The sequence below is a fragment of the Quercus lobata genome, chromosome 5 (genome assembly GCF_001633185.2).
Source record: "Quercus lobata isolate SW786 chromosome 5, ValleyOak3.0 Primary Assembly, whole genome shotgun sequence".
NCBI classification, from domain to species: Eukaryota; Viridiplantae; Streptophyta; class Magnoliopsida; order Fagales; family Fagaceae; genus Quercus; species Quercus lobata.
The window spans coordinates 68,702,630-68,719,843 of NC_044908.1; positions in this window are offsets into that span (position 1 = coordinate 68,702,630).

The following is a 17,214-nucleotide window of genomic DNA, read 5'->3' on the forward strand; positions in this document are numbered from 1 at the left end:
AAGATATAACTTATTTTTAGAGATTATTTTCCACTAAAATTTTATGCAAAACAACTCTATTTCACTTCATGCTAAATAAAGAAGTTAAGAGGTAATATGGAAACTATTGAATACAATTCTATCTGATTTTTAAGGTGATTGCCAAAATAGGAAAATGTGATAATTTTTTTTGTTTTAATTAAAAACAAAATTGAAAAATGAGTCATTTTTTAGAAACATTAATGTCAAAACAAACAAAACTTAATGAGCTATGAGCTAATCTAGTGTTTAATACAACTTCTTATCCACAGCTCTTGACAATCTTTTTTTTTTTTTTTTTTAATGTGCAAGCATACATTAATACACTTATAGCAAAAATCTAAATAAGTTGATGCCAAACACACATTAAGAGTTTAAGACTCAATAAAATTTTAACCTATAATATTCGCTCTATGATAATTTCTCTATATCATTAAATTAAGAAACTAATTAATTTTTTTGTGTCGGCATGTTTAAACCCAAAATTGAAGCAATTTTACCACCTGTGCTCACAATTGACGTCTCATTTATTAAGATAGTTATTGGGTTTTATTACATTCTTGTCAGCCCATGAGTCACGACTTTGGGCTTGGATTAGCAAAAGAAAAACAAAAAGGGAATTTTTATTTTATAAAAGACGTGGGCTTTAATTATTATTATTATTATTATTATTATTTTCCATTGAATGCCTCTTTTTCTTTATTCATAGCTTGAGTTAAAACAAAATCAAAACAAAATTACAAACTAGATCAAGAGTGGATATTATAGGTAGAAATTCTCTAAAAAAAAAAAAAATTACAAATCAGACTTTTTTTTTTAGAAGAAACTACAAACTAGATTTGAAAAATCTAAATAACAACAGCTTTATGAAAGTGGTCCGAAATTGAATGAAACAAAGGGCCTAGATTTTTATTTTTATTTTTATTTTTTTGGTGGATTAGCATTTTGGTATTTTGAGAATTAATTTTGATGAATTTAAAATATAATTTAGATGTACTATGTAAATTATAATAATATATTGAAAATAATGTGTAAATTGCTTATGAAAGTCCAATTTTCTTATAAGGTATGAAACAATTTAAGCCCATTAACTTCAAAATTATCTCAAAATACCAAAATTAATCAAAATAACAATTTTAAATTAAGCCCTAAAATCTAAACTAATTCAAACTTACAAGTTTAAAACACATTTTTTTCAAACTACCATAGTTGCGTAAGTTGGATTGGATCACTTGGATTGAAGTAGAGAGTCCAGGATTCTACCCATATACTAATTTCTGCATCCAAAACATGGACATGAAAGGGACCCAAGCAACAAGGCCATGGGTTGCATAATTGGCTTTACAATAATGGAAATAGAACATCAATTAAACGATTTGGGGATCTTATTGATATATCATATATGCTGCCTATGATGGAAGAGATTGCCCAATGTGGAATGAGTGACCGGGGAGTTATGTATGATTTCTATAATATTTAACACATCACATTCAATGATTAAATTGTTCAAACCCAAGTTGTGTATAGAAGAAACAACTAAAATTGTAGAGTTTCTGCCCAAAGAAGATCTTCGATGACATCTGAATTAGTCAATGCATGGATAAATTTACCTACGTGATCTTGATAAATAGTAGCAAGGAGGGAGTTACTTGGTCTAGTCTCAACATCAAAATTAATTTTGAGCCATCCAAGATGGAGGAGGGCCAAGAACTATGAGGTAGCTTTGATACCATGGCCACAGGAAGATGACTCTGATATCATGTTAGAAATACTGAATCAATAGTATTGTACATGACAGTAGTAAAATATATATATGAGTGCCTTTATATAGGAGGTAGAGTGTACAGTATAAATATGTGTATAGTACAAGTATGTGTGTTGTACAAGTAAATAAGGTAGGACTAAGGCCCATAGTATATTACACATTAAGACATTTGATTCCTTAAGAGTATGTAACAATAATTGATTATGAACGCTATGACCATTTTGTAAATGTATGATTTCTAATATATTGTTGTTTGGAAGTTTAGAGGAGTTCTAGGAAGAGTTTCAGGATATCAATTAGGAGGAGTAGATTTCAAAGCTGCATAATTGTCTCCCCCCCCCCCCCCCCCCCCCAAAAAAAACAAAATCTTCTTAGAAACCCTTTCAATGTGGCAATTAGTTCAAATTGATTTAATTTTAGTGTTCATCAGTTATTTGAAGCCCAAATGTTGTATGTTCACTAGTATTTTCAGTTTATTCATTATTCGCAAACCATCACTTCTATTTTTTTTTATGCCCCCTTCATGAATGTAAGACTTTTAAGTGGCTTTACATACATGGAACCAACTATATGTTTTATGTGTTATACATAATTGATGATTACTCTCCATGTTGCAGGGGTATATCTTTGGCTGTAGATAACTGACAAGATGAAAGCATTTGCAACCTTAGAAGTAATTGGCAATAATGACAGAATACTGGACCCTAGGACTCATCAAAATTCTATAATTAAAATACTAAGTTCCTTTAGGTTAATGTGAAAATGTCTTCATAAACTTCAAGAATGAAGGATTTAGTGATTTGGAAAGCTAATTGAATTTTTTTTTTTTTTATATTTGTGTTTTAGTATAATATAGATTTTGTAATATATGTGGTTCTTTTAAAGTCCGTGTGCATGGTTGTGAGGTTTTTTTCTTTTTTTTTAAGAGAGAAATTTTATGTGTTGAGTTGTGACTCTAAACAGCTTAAAAAAAGTAATCAACAAAATTACTAATTAGAGAAATGCCACGCAAAATAAGATCAAATTATCTCTAGATATTGAGACTTTTTTGAAGCTTAGAAATTTTGAGCTTAAGTTTTTATTTTTTTAACAGGACTTTGAGCTTAATTTTCTCTCACATAAATAGTCGGAAATTGATTTATATGTTAAAAACAATAACGGGGTATGAATAGCCTAAAATTCAAATGTTGACAATGTAAATTTTCATATTTTCTTATTATATTTGAATAAAGAATAACATATATTTGTGGGTTTAAATAAAAATTTATATTATTTTCATCTTTATGTTTATGTTTATGTTGATTACGTTTTTGTATAATTTTTATTTAAAAATAATAATTCTTAATTAATATATTTGTAACCCTTTTAGATCTTTTAAATTAAATATAAAAACTAAACTAGTAAGTTTGCATTTATTAGTTGTTTGATATCCCTGATTATATGCAAGGCACGACAATAAACATGTAAAGTGAAATAAAATAAATATATTGGAATTAAATTATATTGTGAAATGTGATAATTTTTTAAAAATTACAATATAACATTATACACTTTGGCACTTTGTTGTTATTGCATTTACGTGGCATGTACTCATTCCACCACTTTTTTGTTTAACTACATACTCTGGCATTTGTTTTGGTTCAAGAACCAAAAAATAAAAACTTAAAAAAAATATAACAACCAAAAGTATTGCAAACAACCATAGGCTTTCACAGAAGCCAAAACTGTCTCTCATAAAATATAGGTTAATTGGCACATAGGTAGATATCCAATTGCACATTGGCTCAACTGTGGAAAATAGAGCTATGTTATTGCAAATGATATAGATTATGAATGTCAATCCAATATTTTTGCGGTTTTTATACGTGGCACATTTGCCATCCAATTTGAAAAAACATATATATTAAGTGATATAAAACACATTTCCCCCTTTAGATCCAGACTCGAGAGATATCAAAGCTAACTAAACTAAATCTATAATCGTTAATAGTATCAAACAGAATATTTTTTATCCACTAATTAGGAGCGACATATGATATGATTTTTTAACCCACAAGATTTCGACCAATTTAGATTATGGTTACCGCTAAAAACTTATCTATTTAATTCAACTTCTTTTGAAAATTTAGAAAATATCCTTAATTATTTTTTTCCTTCAAATGTACCCTACACGTGAGACTAAAAAATGTATACATCTAATATATAAAAAATAGGGTTGAATTATCTTTAGACACTGAAGGAGGAAAGGGTATGAACAACCTTAAAAATTCAAATGTTGACATTGAGATTTCTATATTTTCCAATGCTTCTATTTGAATTAAGAATAACATATGTTTGTGGGAACAATAAAACAAAAAATATTTATTTGCATGTTTATGTTTATTTTTATGATATTTTTGTTTAAGTGTTATATTTTAGCCCCTTTAGATTATTCTTTTCAATATATATATACACACACATATATATGTATGTATGTACGTATGCACATACGTATGTATGTATATTATAAAAAGAAGCACATACACAAAATAAACAAGTAAGTTGGCATTTTCCAAATTATTCATAAAAATTAAACTTAAACTGAAGGCCCACCCGATATTAAATTGCTGGTTCCGTCCCTGTTTCTAATTCCAATGGCAGCATGAATGAGCAAAACACTTAAAAATAATAAATGTGCTTCTTTTTATAATAAATAAATATATATATATATATATATTGGTTTACGCAGGGGCGGAGCCAGAAATTTTGGTTTGGGGGGGCCAAATTGTGATGCTAATATATTAGTTAAGACAAACCTCTACACACACATGTATGTAAATTAATTTACTAAGAGAATTTATCATTTTCTAAATTTTAATGAGTATATAAAAGTCATGTATTTCTTCTATTAGACACGTACAAAAATTTATCATTTTCTGCATAGTTTAATTTGTCAAACCTCTTAAATTATATGATTTTAATATAATTTCTCTTTTTTTAAAAGCACCATTGAAATAACTCAAAATTTGGGAGGGCCAACCTCAATTTTTACATGCTACATTTTTTAAAATGTAAATAATATACATACTATAAATTAATTTTTTTAAATTTTGGGGGGGCCTTGGCCCCCCCACCTTTGTGTGTGGCTCCGCCACTGGGTTTACGTAGATGTTAACGTGATTTCATACAATAATCATATACCAAGTTTCAATATAATCCGATGATTGTCCAACACTAAGTAAATAGTAGACCACCTTAGCAAAAAGAGATGCAATTGGAAAAGTATTTTTAATTGTCCAACTAAAGCTAATGGCTTAAATATTGAAAATTTTCTGTCTATATATGCTTAATTTCTATCCCATTAGATAAGAATCATAAAATCTTTACTATCTGATAAGTAGCATTGGCTCCCATCAAAATTACCTGACTTCCATAATTAAAAATTAAAAATGCAATTGTTAACAATAAATTGAGAAGAAAGATTGAAACTTTAGTTCTCGTAAATGAGAACAAACAATGCTAATGAACTATAAAACTCTTGACCTATGACTAATCTAACAATTGAAATTAGTTATTCATTTTTTCAACACTAAGTGATGACAATTTCTTAGGCAATTCTTTAGATGCATGGAATTTGCATGTAAGATGACACAAATACTCCTTGTTCTTTATTTTCTCTTCTACATAACTCGTAAATATTTCATTCTTTGACTTTGATAACCAAATTACCCAGTAAAGAGTTTGTACATGGTGGATATTATGGACCATACCAATATATATGAAATTTATGTGTATGTGTGAGTTGCATTAGGATTGAGAGATATAAAGAATAACTTGCTAAATCTTAGGTGGTATCATCTCCAAGAAACTGAAGGTTGCCACTGACAAAGTCCATAGAGCCACCCAAGGAGGAGGAGGCTTTGAGTCAATGGTGCTGATCAAGTGTTTGGATTGATCTAATGGCAACTGATTAAGCTTAGAAGATATATTATCCACGCCTACTATCTTATGGCTTTCAAAGGTCAGCATAGAGGTTGGTTGGAAGAGAGAAGATAAAGCAACTCTATTGTTAGGACATATGTGGAACTTGTTAGAACATATGTCATGTAGAATTGGCTAATCCTTTGACAAAATGCATTTTACTTGTAATTGGGTAGATCTAGGATGTGTTTGATACTTCAAGGAACAAGAGTTCAAGTTTAGTATTGAAGCCATGCAAGTCGGTCCAAGAAACAAGTGAAGAAGTGATGTTCATTAAAGCTTGACAAATCGCTCGACAGATAAATCTATCGAGGTTTAATGTTTAATTCTCGACAGCTCTCGACAAAAGTTGTATCTATCGAGAATTACGAAATTCAGATTTCCAGATCTGTTTTTCACGCATATTGAAAATTACTTTCCTTTCTCATAGCACCAACCTGAATCAAGGCCTTAATATTAGAAAGGATATTAGGGATTAATAGTTGCATTTAATCAAGCCAATACAAAGCAAAGAAAATAAATTTAGCCACTTAGATACATGCAAAAGACATAATAGTTGCAATATGGTAGCTCAGTGAACCAGATGCCGATATAATGTCATTGTCTTCAATCACCAAAGTATCGTAACAGTTGTCCTATATTGACTATTGATGAAATTGATTTTAGCAGATGTCATATGGTTTGACTTCTAAATCCTGGTACAACAGATAATTTGGTACATAAATGTTTTTTTTCCCCTTGTCAGAATATGTAAACATAGAATTTGTCTTCTTAATCAATTTAATGACCTGAATTCAATTAGTTGGGTTACTATAATAAAAAAAACTTGGCTTCCAGAATTATAATTTGAATTTCATAGCATACTTATGTTAATGACTTTAAGAGCATGAAATTTTAGCTTTACAAATTTGATCACATAAAATTATTGGTCCTTCTCACCCTTCCACTATAAAAGAATATGTCCAAGGGAGACAACTATGTGAGGCTGCGAAGTATAATCCCTTTTGGGGGCCAAATACCTCCGATCTCTACCGCAGGTGCCAAAGAAGAATGAGAAGAAGCCCAAAAAAAAGCAAAAAGGAACATAACCTCCGATATGATAAATAGAATAAAACCATATCGAAGTCCTAATTGTACGACTTTGGTATGATGTCCTTCCAACGTGGATTCACGTAGAACATCGCGCCACCATACAAACATGGTATATAGGAGAAATATGAGGCCCAAACTGAGAAGTGTTGCACCCCCTTGAAATGGGTGCATGTACATCACACCTCCTACGATGGTTGCCAAAGCTCCGAGTGAACCTAAAATAGGCCATGGACTTGGATCTACCAAATGATAAGAATGCCTCTGAGATTCAATCATAAACCACTTTGCCTCGGTTGTATGTAAACCCCCCTTCACCCCCACCCCCTAAAGTGGTAAAGAAGGGCTCTTTGGGGTCTAAATTTCTTTCTATTGTTCCCCCACCTTTTTAGCGTTCTGAGGCCCTACTTACTTAATATATATTATGAAGTACCCTTTCTTCCACCTCCGAAGGATGGAGGGGGTATACAGCGAAAGAAGCGTCGAAGGGGTCATCCTGGGTTACTGAAGAGTCGTCCGACTGCTCGGTGACCGAATCAAAGAGGTTTTTACCGCTTTCTCTTCTCCCCAGCACTCTCGGACTAATCATCTTACTGCAACAAAGCAAGCTTAGGAATGAATCTGATGGAAATTTAGGTCTCTATCCGCTTGGAAGATTCTTTTTTCCTCTTCGGTGAAAGAGGGCAAAGATGTGTGGGAGAAAGAATTCTAAAGGGAGAGAAGATTTCGTCCACCAAGCGACGGGACAGAGTGCGACTCCTAAGCAATTGGAGGTTCTCGCTCATCTCTTAGGGGTCCATATCATCTGAAAACTTTTCCTATTCCATTATTATAGCTAAATTTGAATAGGATGACTCAGCGTCAGGAAAAGTAGGCCGCCCCTTGCCTTGATTGAATTTGGCTTCGCTGCGCCCTGAATCAATCAAAAAGCTTATGGATTTCATTTGGACGAGAGGGAGGCTGTGAGTCACCTGGGCTACGGATTTGTTGGTTGGTTGATTCTTGAAATCGCCTCTTGAGAAAAAAAGGCCCTCGGGTTCCAACCCACAAATGAATAGGAAGCGAGGCGAGGGTCTTTCATTAAAGGAGGGAAAAGAGGGGTGGGGCTTTGTTCTGGGGGGGTCACCTTGCGCAGCTTTAGAAAGGAGAGAATTTCAGATCCTATTCACAATTGAGACCATCTAAGGCTGGGTATCTGATGAAGGAGATCAAATCCTATAACTCTAGGCTCAAATGTCCACAAGGTGACTATGGGAAACTGGATTCTTTAAGACTTTTGGAAACAAACTCCTTAGTTTTGGGTTCTTCCACAAGGGGTTTGGATTTTTGAGGAGGAATTCAGAATGGCTACTTGCACAACAATCATTGATAATCTGAATTCTCAATGAATCAAAGGGATCAAATATGATGTAAGGCTAAAATTTCATGCTCTAAGGGTTGATCTGGAAGAGGGTGATGTCAAAATACACCTTCAAGACTCCTCCGAAAAAGCCTTAATTTGACAAACAAGTAATGCAGTTTCTAAGTTTGAAGGTTTAACTTCAATCAAATCATTTGGTGCTTTGAAGATAAAGTGTATAATGATCTTTGAAATTTCATCAAATAGGAATTGCAACTTGTCTAGAATAATAGAACGACAGAATATAAATAATTAAAGATTAAAAGAGGGATTACCAACTAAGCGGGAAAGATGTTTAAGGCGGAGACTGAAATTAATAATGAGCTCTGCCAAGAAATCATCTTTGCTTTGAATGTTGTCTCTGGAGAATTTCTTGATAGCTATTTCAGTATTAGTTTTATGATCCTCGTCCTCCAGAATTCCTTTGTAAACAGCAATATTTCCACTTTGACCGAGCCCTGCACTCTCATGGAAGTTGTTGGTGGCCTTCTTTAAATTTTGTACTTGAATTCCCTTGGCATCCCAGGAAACCACCTCAATTGTGTGCCAAGTACCTTAGACTCCTCTTCACCCCCTCTATCTTCTTCTTCTTCTTTTTCGCTTGTTCAAATATTAAACCCCACATAGGATCAACAATGTCACCCCTGGGACTCCAACCCCCGCACCTGTCTTCAACTAAAGCAAATCACTTTTCTTTTGTAGATCATCAATCTCTATGCTCCATTTCAATACATAATTCAACTCAATATGTGGATCACCTGTAGTCTGTAGAAGTAGCAAAACCAAAGTAGGACTTTTTTTATTCACATATTCTTTTAGGTTTATGGTCTCGCTAAGAAGTGGCTTTCAGGCTTGCGTTGCCCTTCTTTCACCTTATAAACCTCCATCACCTTGGACATGCCATTGTAGTGCACCCAAACAATGTATACGGTGCCTACTTTTGGGGATAATTTGATATTATGATCGTCGAGAGAGACAGTCGTGGTTGAGTTAACGGAGTTGATGTTGAGGCCAATATGGTTGTCATTAGGACCGAAGTCTTGCATTTTGGTATCGAACTCTATAGCCATGATCTAGTTGGTTGGTTTGCCATCATTAGTAGCATTGGTGAGGCCAAGCCATTGCCCATAACTTACTTCAGGGATAGAGAGATCAGGAGCAATGAGAAAAGCAAGGTCTTCACCAGCATTCCACGATGTGTTTCTATAAAAGTTAATGACAAAAGTGGAGTTGAATGAGCCTAATCTCATTCAACCATTGAATTTAAAAAAAAAAAAAATCTACAGTGGTCCAAAAGAGAGGGAAAAAAAATAATTTTATTTATACATCTTAAATTTGGATTATTACATAGATTCTAATTAATTCAATTAATAAAAATCATTTTAATTGAATAATTAAAGTATCCACCAAGTTAAAACTACTCATAATATTTTCAATCGTCGGTTTGAAAATTGGTAGGTCAATGATACTTTGGAAATTGTTCATCTTTTTCAATTGATCTGTTAGTATTAGAGGTTTTAAAAAAAATCACTATATAACAAGTCAAAATTGCTCATATTTTCATTCTTAAGTTTAAGTGTGTATTATGCCAAGAAAATTATTGCATTTGAGTTTTAAAAAATTGCGTTTTCATTAATTTTACATTGAGAATCTAGGACAAACTATTCATCTGGTGAAATATTCAAACATCATATGCATCAAGCTTGAAAAATTATCTTAGTTTTGACTAATACTTAGCATAGACATGCAAGTATTGTAATTTTTTGTTTTCTTTTATTGGGTGAGTACAATTATCTGTATCTATATTCTTAATAAATTCACGTGGATTTAGAATATGTACTCTCCAACATGTCTTTTCCCACTAGGTTTAACTAGTCTCCCACACTCTTTTCATAATCAATCAAAGATTCGAACTCCCCACCTACCATTCTTACTCTCTCTAACATACATCTCATTATTGGATTGAAATCAGTTAATATTGCACCTTATGCAATAACAATGAATGGTTGAAATCGAAAGTTAGAAAAAGTAACTTTATCTCAACCATTAAATAAAAAAATATTAAAAAGAAGTAAAAACTTAAAGTTAAAAAGTTTAAAAGAGAGAGAGAGAGAAGGAAATGGAGTAATTGCACGGTATGCAATTGCACCGGATCTTAATCTCTCGTTATTTTCTTTTCAATAGTCTAAAAAAATAGTTCTTTTTTTTTTTTTTTTTTTTCTATAAAAGTTCATACATAATCATCTTCAGCTCGTGTTGTTCTCCATCCGTGGCCAAATCTGCCATATATGTATCATCTAGTTGGATGCATCATATAGTTCATACACTTTTTTTTTTTTTTAATTAAATGTCACAAGACTCACAAGTCACGACTACAAAACTCTTAGCCATGTTTTAATTTCTTTTAAGCTAAATTGTAAATTATACCTTTAAAATGTAAATCTAAACATTTCCAAACTTTAAGGGGTAAAATTCAAATTTTGAAATATTAAGGTGCAAAATCCAACACTCCCAAACTTCAAAAGGTAAAATGAAAATTTTGAAACTTCAAAGTGTAAAATCAAAATACTTCCAAACTTTAAGGGTGTAATTTGCAATTTACACTTTCTTTTTTAAACTCTCACTTCTGAAAAGTATGAGAAAGATCATGGTTGGTCATTTTACCCCTAATTTATTGGAGAGACGGATTCCCATATTAAAAATTTTAAACAACCAAAAAACAAATCTATATATTTATTATAATGTTTTAGAGTATTTAGGGCAGTTTATATATAGTTTTTTTTAATGAAAATTTATATATAGTTAGTAAAACACTAACCAGATTAATAGTTGGTCTTAAATGGAAAGTTTGGATTTTATTAGCTTTTTAACATCTTAAGTGCATTTCAAAAATAGTATTAAATTAAAAAAAAATTCAAAAATAGTGTTAGTTAATATTTATATAAATGTTGATGAATAAAGAAGAAACCACACAACACATCTTCAAACATAATGAAGAAAAATCACAATCATCAAGAGCAAATGCAGTCATGGAGAAAATAAGTCAGTGACTCAGTGGACCAAAATTTCCAAAGAAATAAACATAAATTCAAAGCAATGCATCCCACGTTATCTTTGAAAAAAGAAATTTCAAATGTTTTTATGGATCAAGTATGATTTCTATAAGTTTCTCAAAAAAAAAAAAAAAAAAATGTATGATTTCTGTAAGCAACTGAGGGTGTAAGCAGTTTTGTGTTCATTATTGAAAATAGGGATTTTAGTTGACTAAAAAATAATTTTCACTTGACTTATTTTTTCTGAGAGTGTAAGTAGTTTTGAGTTCAATAAATTACTCAAACCTAGGTGAGTGAGTGAGTTGGGTTGGTAACCTGAGTAGTTTGAGCCGACAATACTAGCGTTTGTTTCTCTAGAAAATCTATTATAAAAATAGTTTTTTGAATTTTTCAATATTTTATAGCATCAGAAAAAATAAGTCAAATGAAAATTATTTTTTAGTCAACTAAAAACCCTATTTTCAATATTTTCAAGATATAACTTATTTTTAGAGATTATTTTCCACTAAAATTTTATGGAAAACAACTCTATCTCACTTCACACTAAATAAAGAAGTCAAGAGGTAATATGGAAACTATTGAATACAACTTTATCTAATTTTAAGGTGATTGCCAAAATAGGAAAATGTGATAGTTTTTTTTTTTTTTTTTTTTTATTAAAAACAAAATTGAAAAATGACTCATTTTTTAGAAACATTAATGTCAAAACAAACAAAACTTAATGACCTATGGGCTAATCTAGGGGTGGCAATTCTTGTTCACGTGTCGGGTTTGTGTCGTGTCAACTCATAAGTATCCGACTATATGAGTCAACACTAGCCCAACATATTTATTAAACAGGTCAAGATTTCTCAATCCTAACACGACCCATTTATTAAACGGGTTAGTCGTGTCAACCTGTTTATCTGATTTTATCAAAATGAAGAAAAACATTTATGAAAAAACAAGCAAATAAATATTTTAAATATAAAATTCAAAACTAATGAGTAATTGCATCACAAATAATCATTTAAAACTAAAGCATATTTCAATATCATAAATAATCAATCACAATATGTCAAAGAAAATAAACTACAATAACTAATAAGTTTATATACCTAAAGTTTGAATGGTATGTTGGTAAAATTTCATTTAATTAAATGAGTTAGATAGGTCAAACGAGTTCCATAAATTTAACCCTAACCAAACCTGTTTATCAAACAGGTCCGTCGTGTCAACTCGAATATGACACAAACCCATTAAGTCTCAACCCATAACCTGCTAATTTCGTGTCGTGTCGTGTCAAGTTCGCGAGTCATGTCCAATTTTGCCACCCCTAAACTAATCTAGTGTTTAATACAATTTTGTAAGCTTAAGGTCTCCATTGGCTTCAACTTTTTTTGTCATATTTTATCTTTTTATTGTAAGTGTGTTAAAGTATGCTTGCACATTAAAAAAAAAGAAGAAAAAAAAGGAAAAAAGATTTTCAAAAGCTATAGATAAGAAGTTCTTCTCTAGCTTTTGAAAATCTTTTTTTTCTTTTTAACATACAGAAAAAAATCTAAATAAATTAATGTCAAACACGCATTAAGACTCGATAAAATTTTAACCTATAATGTTTGCTCTATAATAATTTCTCTATATCATCAAACTAAGAAACAAATTATTTTTTTTGTGTCGACAGGTTTGAACATAAATTGAAACAATTTTACCAATTGAGTTCACAATTGAAATCTCATTTATTAAGATAGTTATTGGGTATAATTACATTCTTGTCAGCCCATGAGTCACGACTTTGTGCTTGGATTAGGAAAAGAAAAACAAAAAGGGAATGTTTATTTTATAAAAGACGTGGGCTTTAATTATTATTATTTCCGATTGAATGCCTCTTTCTCTTTATTCATAGCTTGAGTTAAAATAAAAGCAAAACAAAATTACAAACTAGATCAAACTCTCTTAAAAAAAAATTACAAACCAGACTTTTTTTTAGAAGAAACTACAAACTAGATTTGAAAAATCTAAATAACAATAGCTTTATGAAAGTGGTCCGAAATTGAATGAAACAAAGGACCTAGATTTTTTTTTTTTTTTTAAGAAGAGAAAGGCCTAGATTTTATATCAGCAAATGCAATCATGGAGCAAATAAGTCAGTGACTCAGTGGACCAAAATTTCCAAAGAAGTAAACATAAATTCAAAGCAATGCATCCCATGTTATCTTTGAAAACAAATGTTTCAAATGTTTTTATGGATAAAGTGTGATTTCTAAGCAACTGAGGGTGTAAGCGGTTGAGTTCAATAAATGAGGTTTGAGTAATGGTGGGTGATTGAGTGAGTTGGGTTGCTGATCAAGTAGTTTGAGCCAACAAAATTTGCGTTTGTTTCTCTAGAAAATCTCTTATAAAAATAGTTTTTTGCATTTTCTAATATTTGATAGTATCAAAATAAATAAGTCAAATGAAAACTATTTTTTCTTCAAAAAAAAATGAAAACTATTTTTTAGTTAACTAAAATCCCTGTTAAAGATATGACTTATCTTTAGAGATTATTTTCCACAAAATTTTATGGAAAATAACTCTATCTCACTCTACGCTAAATAAGAAGTTAAGAGGCAATATGAAAACTATTGAATACAACTCTATCTAATTTTGAGGTGATTGCCAAAATAGAAAATTGTGATAGTATTTTTTATATAAAGAAATGAAAAATTACTCATTTTTTAGAAACATTAATGTCGAAACAAACAAAACTTAATGAGCTATGAAATAATCTAGTGTTTAATTCAATTTTGTGAGCTTAAGGTGTCTGTTGGCTTCAGCTTTTTTTTGTCACATTTTAGCTTTTAGTTCTTATGTAAAGCTTTTGAAAATCTCACTCTTTAATGTATAAAGCATATTTTAACACACTTACAGCAAAAATCTAAAAAAGTTGATGTCAAACGCACATTAAGACTCGATAAAATTTTAACCCCTATAACGTCTGTTTCATGATAATTTTTTTTATCATCAAACTAGGAAACTAATTAATTTTTTTTTTTAAGGTAGGCAAGTTTGAACCCAAAATCAAAGCAATTTTACCAATTGAACTCACAATTAAAACCTCTTTTATTAAGATAGTTATTGGGTATTATTACATTCTTGTCAGCCCATGAGTCATGACTTTGGGCTTGGAGTAGGAAAAGAAAAAAAAATGGGAATGTTTATTTTATAAAAGACGTGGGCTTTAATTATAATTATTTATTTATTTTTCGATTGAACTCTTCTTTCTCTTTATTCAATTCAAGCTAGCAGGTAGCTTGAGTTAAGACAAAAGCAAAACAAAATTACAAACCAGATCAAAAGTGGACGTCATAGATTGAGATTTTTTATAATAATAAAAAATTACAAACCAGATTTTATTTTTTTTTAGAAGAAATTACAAACTAGATTTAAAAAATCTAAATAACAACAGCTTTATGAAAGTGGTCTGAAATAGAATGAAATAAAGGGTCTATATTTTTTTTGTTTTTGTTTTATTGAGAAGAGAAAGGCCTAGATTTTATATCAGGATACAACCTAGTTGTTAAGATCCATATATAACCCAGCAACATGCATAAATAGCATGAGATAACAAGACTAAAGGCTGGGATGTTTGACACAATCCTCTAATTCGACAATATTTTTTTTTGGATTATAATTTTGGTATTTTCAGAATTAATTTTAATGAATTTAAAATATAATTTAGATGTATTATGTAAATTATAATAATATATTGAAAATAATGTGTAAATTGTTTATGAAAGTACAATTTTCTTATAAGGTATGAAACAATTTAAGCCCATTATTTAGTAGAACTGTAATCATTTACATAGGTTGAGCCCAGTTCCTTCAAAATTATCTCAAAATACCAAAATCAATCAAAATAAAAATTTTAAATTAAGTCCTAAAATCTAAAATAATTCAAACTTACAGGCTTAAAACACAATATTTTTTTAAACTACCATAATAGCGTAAGTTTTATCGGATCACTTGGATTGAAGAAGAGAGTCTAGGATCCTACCCATACACCAATTTCTGCATCCAAAACATGGGCATGAAGGGGACCCAAGCAACAAGAAGGCCATGGGTAGCATAATTGGCTTTACAATAATGGAAACAGAACATCAATTATAGGATTTGGGGATCTTATTGATATATCATATATGCTGCCCATGATGGAAGAGATTGCCCAATGTGCAGTGACTGGGGAGTTATGTATGACATTGACTTCTATTATATTTAACACATCACGTTCAATGATTAAATTGTACAAACGCAAGTTGTGTCTAGAAGAAACAACTAAAATCGTAGAGTTTCAGCCCAAAGAAGATCTTCACTGACATCTGAATTAGTCAATGCATGGATAAATTTACCTACGTGATCTTGATAAACAGTAGCAAGGAGAGAGTCACTTGGTCTAGTCTCAACATCAAAATTAATTTTGAGCAATCCAAGAACTATGAGGTAGCAGCTGTTTCTTTAGGAACAAGCTCAATAAGCAACTCCCCCCTCTCCATCTCACTTACTGGCACTTCCATAAGCAAGTGTACATGGACATTTTCGTCTATTAAACAGCCTCATTTTTTCCCTTAAGTTTTCTTAATATTTTGGTGAGAAAACTTTTTGATAGATCCAGAGAAAAAACACCCAAATCCCACTATTTATTTTCCCTCCTTGCTAACAAAACACACTCCAAAAAAGTTTTTTTTTTTCAAAGTTTTCATCCACCCTATTAAACCTCCAAACAAACACACCCTTAAATTATCTTTCTTGAGTCTCTCTTACTCAAATTAACAAGTTTAACTCTAGGTGAGCGCTTCCATAAGCAACTCTTTATAGTTGTGGCACCCGAAAACTCTTAAATTATCTTGACAGAAACAGAAGATTAATAAAGAAGCAACTACTAACAAACAAGCAAAAATGTTCAGTACTTCACTTGCATGCAAAGTCATGAACAACTCCGTTCATTTATTAATAGGCCTAGGCAGCATCAAACATCGTAACAAACACTTGGCTGCTTGTTGTTACTCGAATAAATCAATTTGTGCCAAAATTTTGTAAAGGCAAATGGTGCCCACAGTTCATCATTCAAAATTGTTGGTACTGATTTCGATTTCAGGATCACAAGCATCCAAACAAGCAATAGGACCAGAAACACCTGTCCTGCCAGCTAAAGCCAGATTAAAGACAACGTAAAAATAAAAAGAACAGAAGAAAAAGGAGCACTGGCAATTAATTCAAATCTGTGGTAGGGTTGACCCTGTTGGTGGGAAATCGTTGCAAACAACAGTTGAGCTAACTTTACACCAAGCTCCAAGAGGGAAGGTCGCAAAAGAATAAACATTAATAGGGGTCGTCGGTCGTCCTATCCTATTATGGTGACATTATAATCTATAAAAATAAATATTCTAGTCTATCAATAAACCAAATTTTTTATTCATTACTGATGGTTGAGTAACTTAGTTAAGTACAAAAACCAAGTTCATAAAATTTTGACACACTAAGAAATAACAATATCACCTACAAATCCAAAAAGATCAATTTCGATGACCTTCAGACAATTTTTTTCCTGTAAATAAGTAAAACCTAAAGATCACATTTGGGTTTGGGGGTTTAATTAAAATCAAGAAATGAACAATAATTGCTGGTGTAGATTGCATAATTCAAACCAAGAGATTCGGCTCATATAAAAGTAAACAGGTTTGATATTATGAATTTGAAATGTCTTCTTACATCTTAATCATTTCAAGTCCACATACATTAATAGGGGGAAAAAAAGGTTATTCCATACCCTATTCTATGTCATTTAAACTAAAATTTGAAATCAAAGTCCTCCTTTTTTTATCGCTCTATACAAACCAACCAAAAGGAATAGTTACAATGTCCCATACCATAGAAATGATAATCCAATATACTCCCAACAGTACCACATAAAG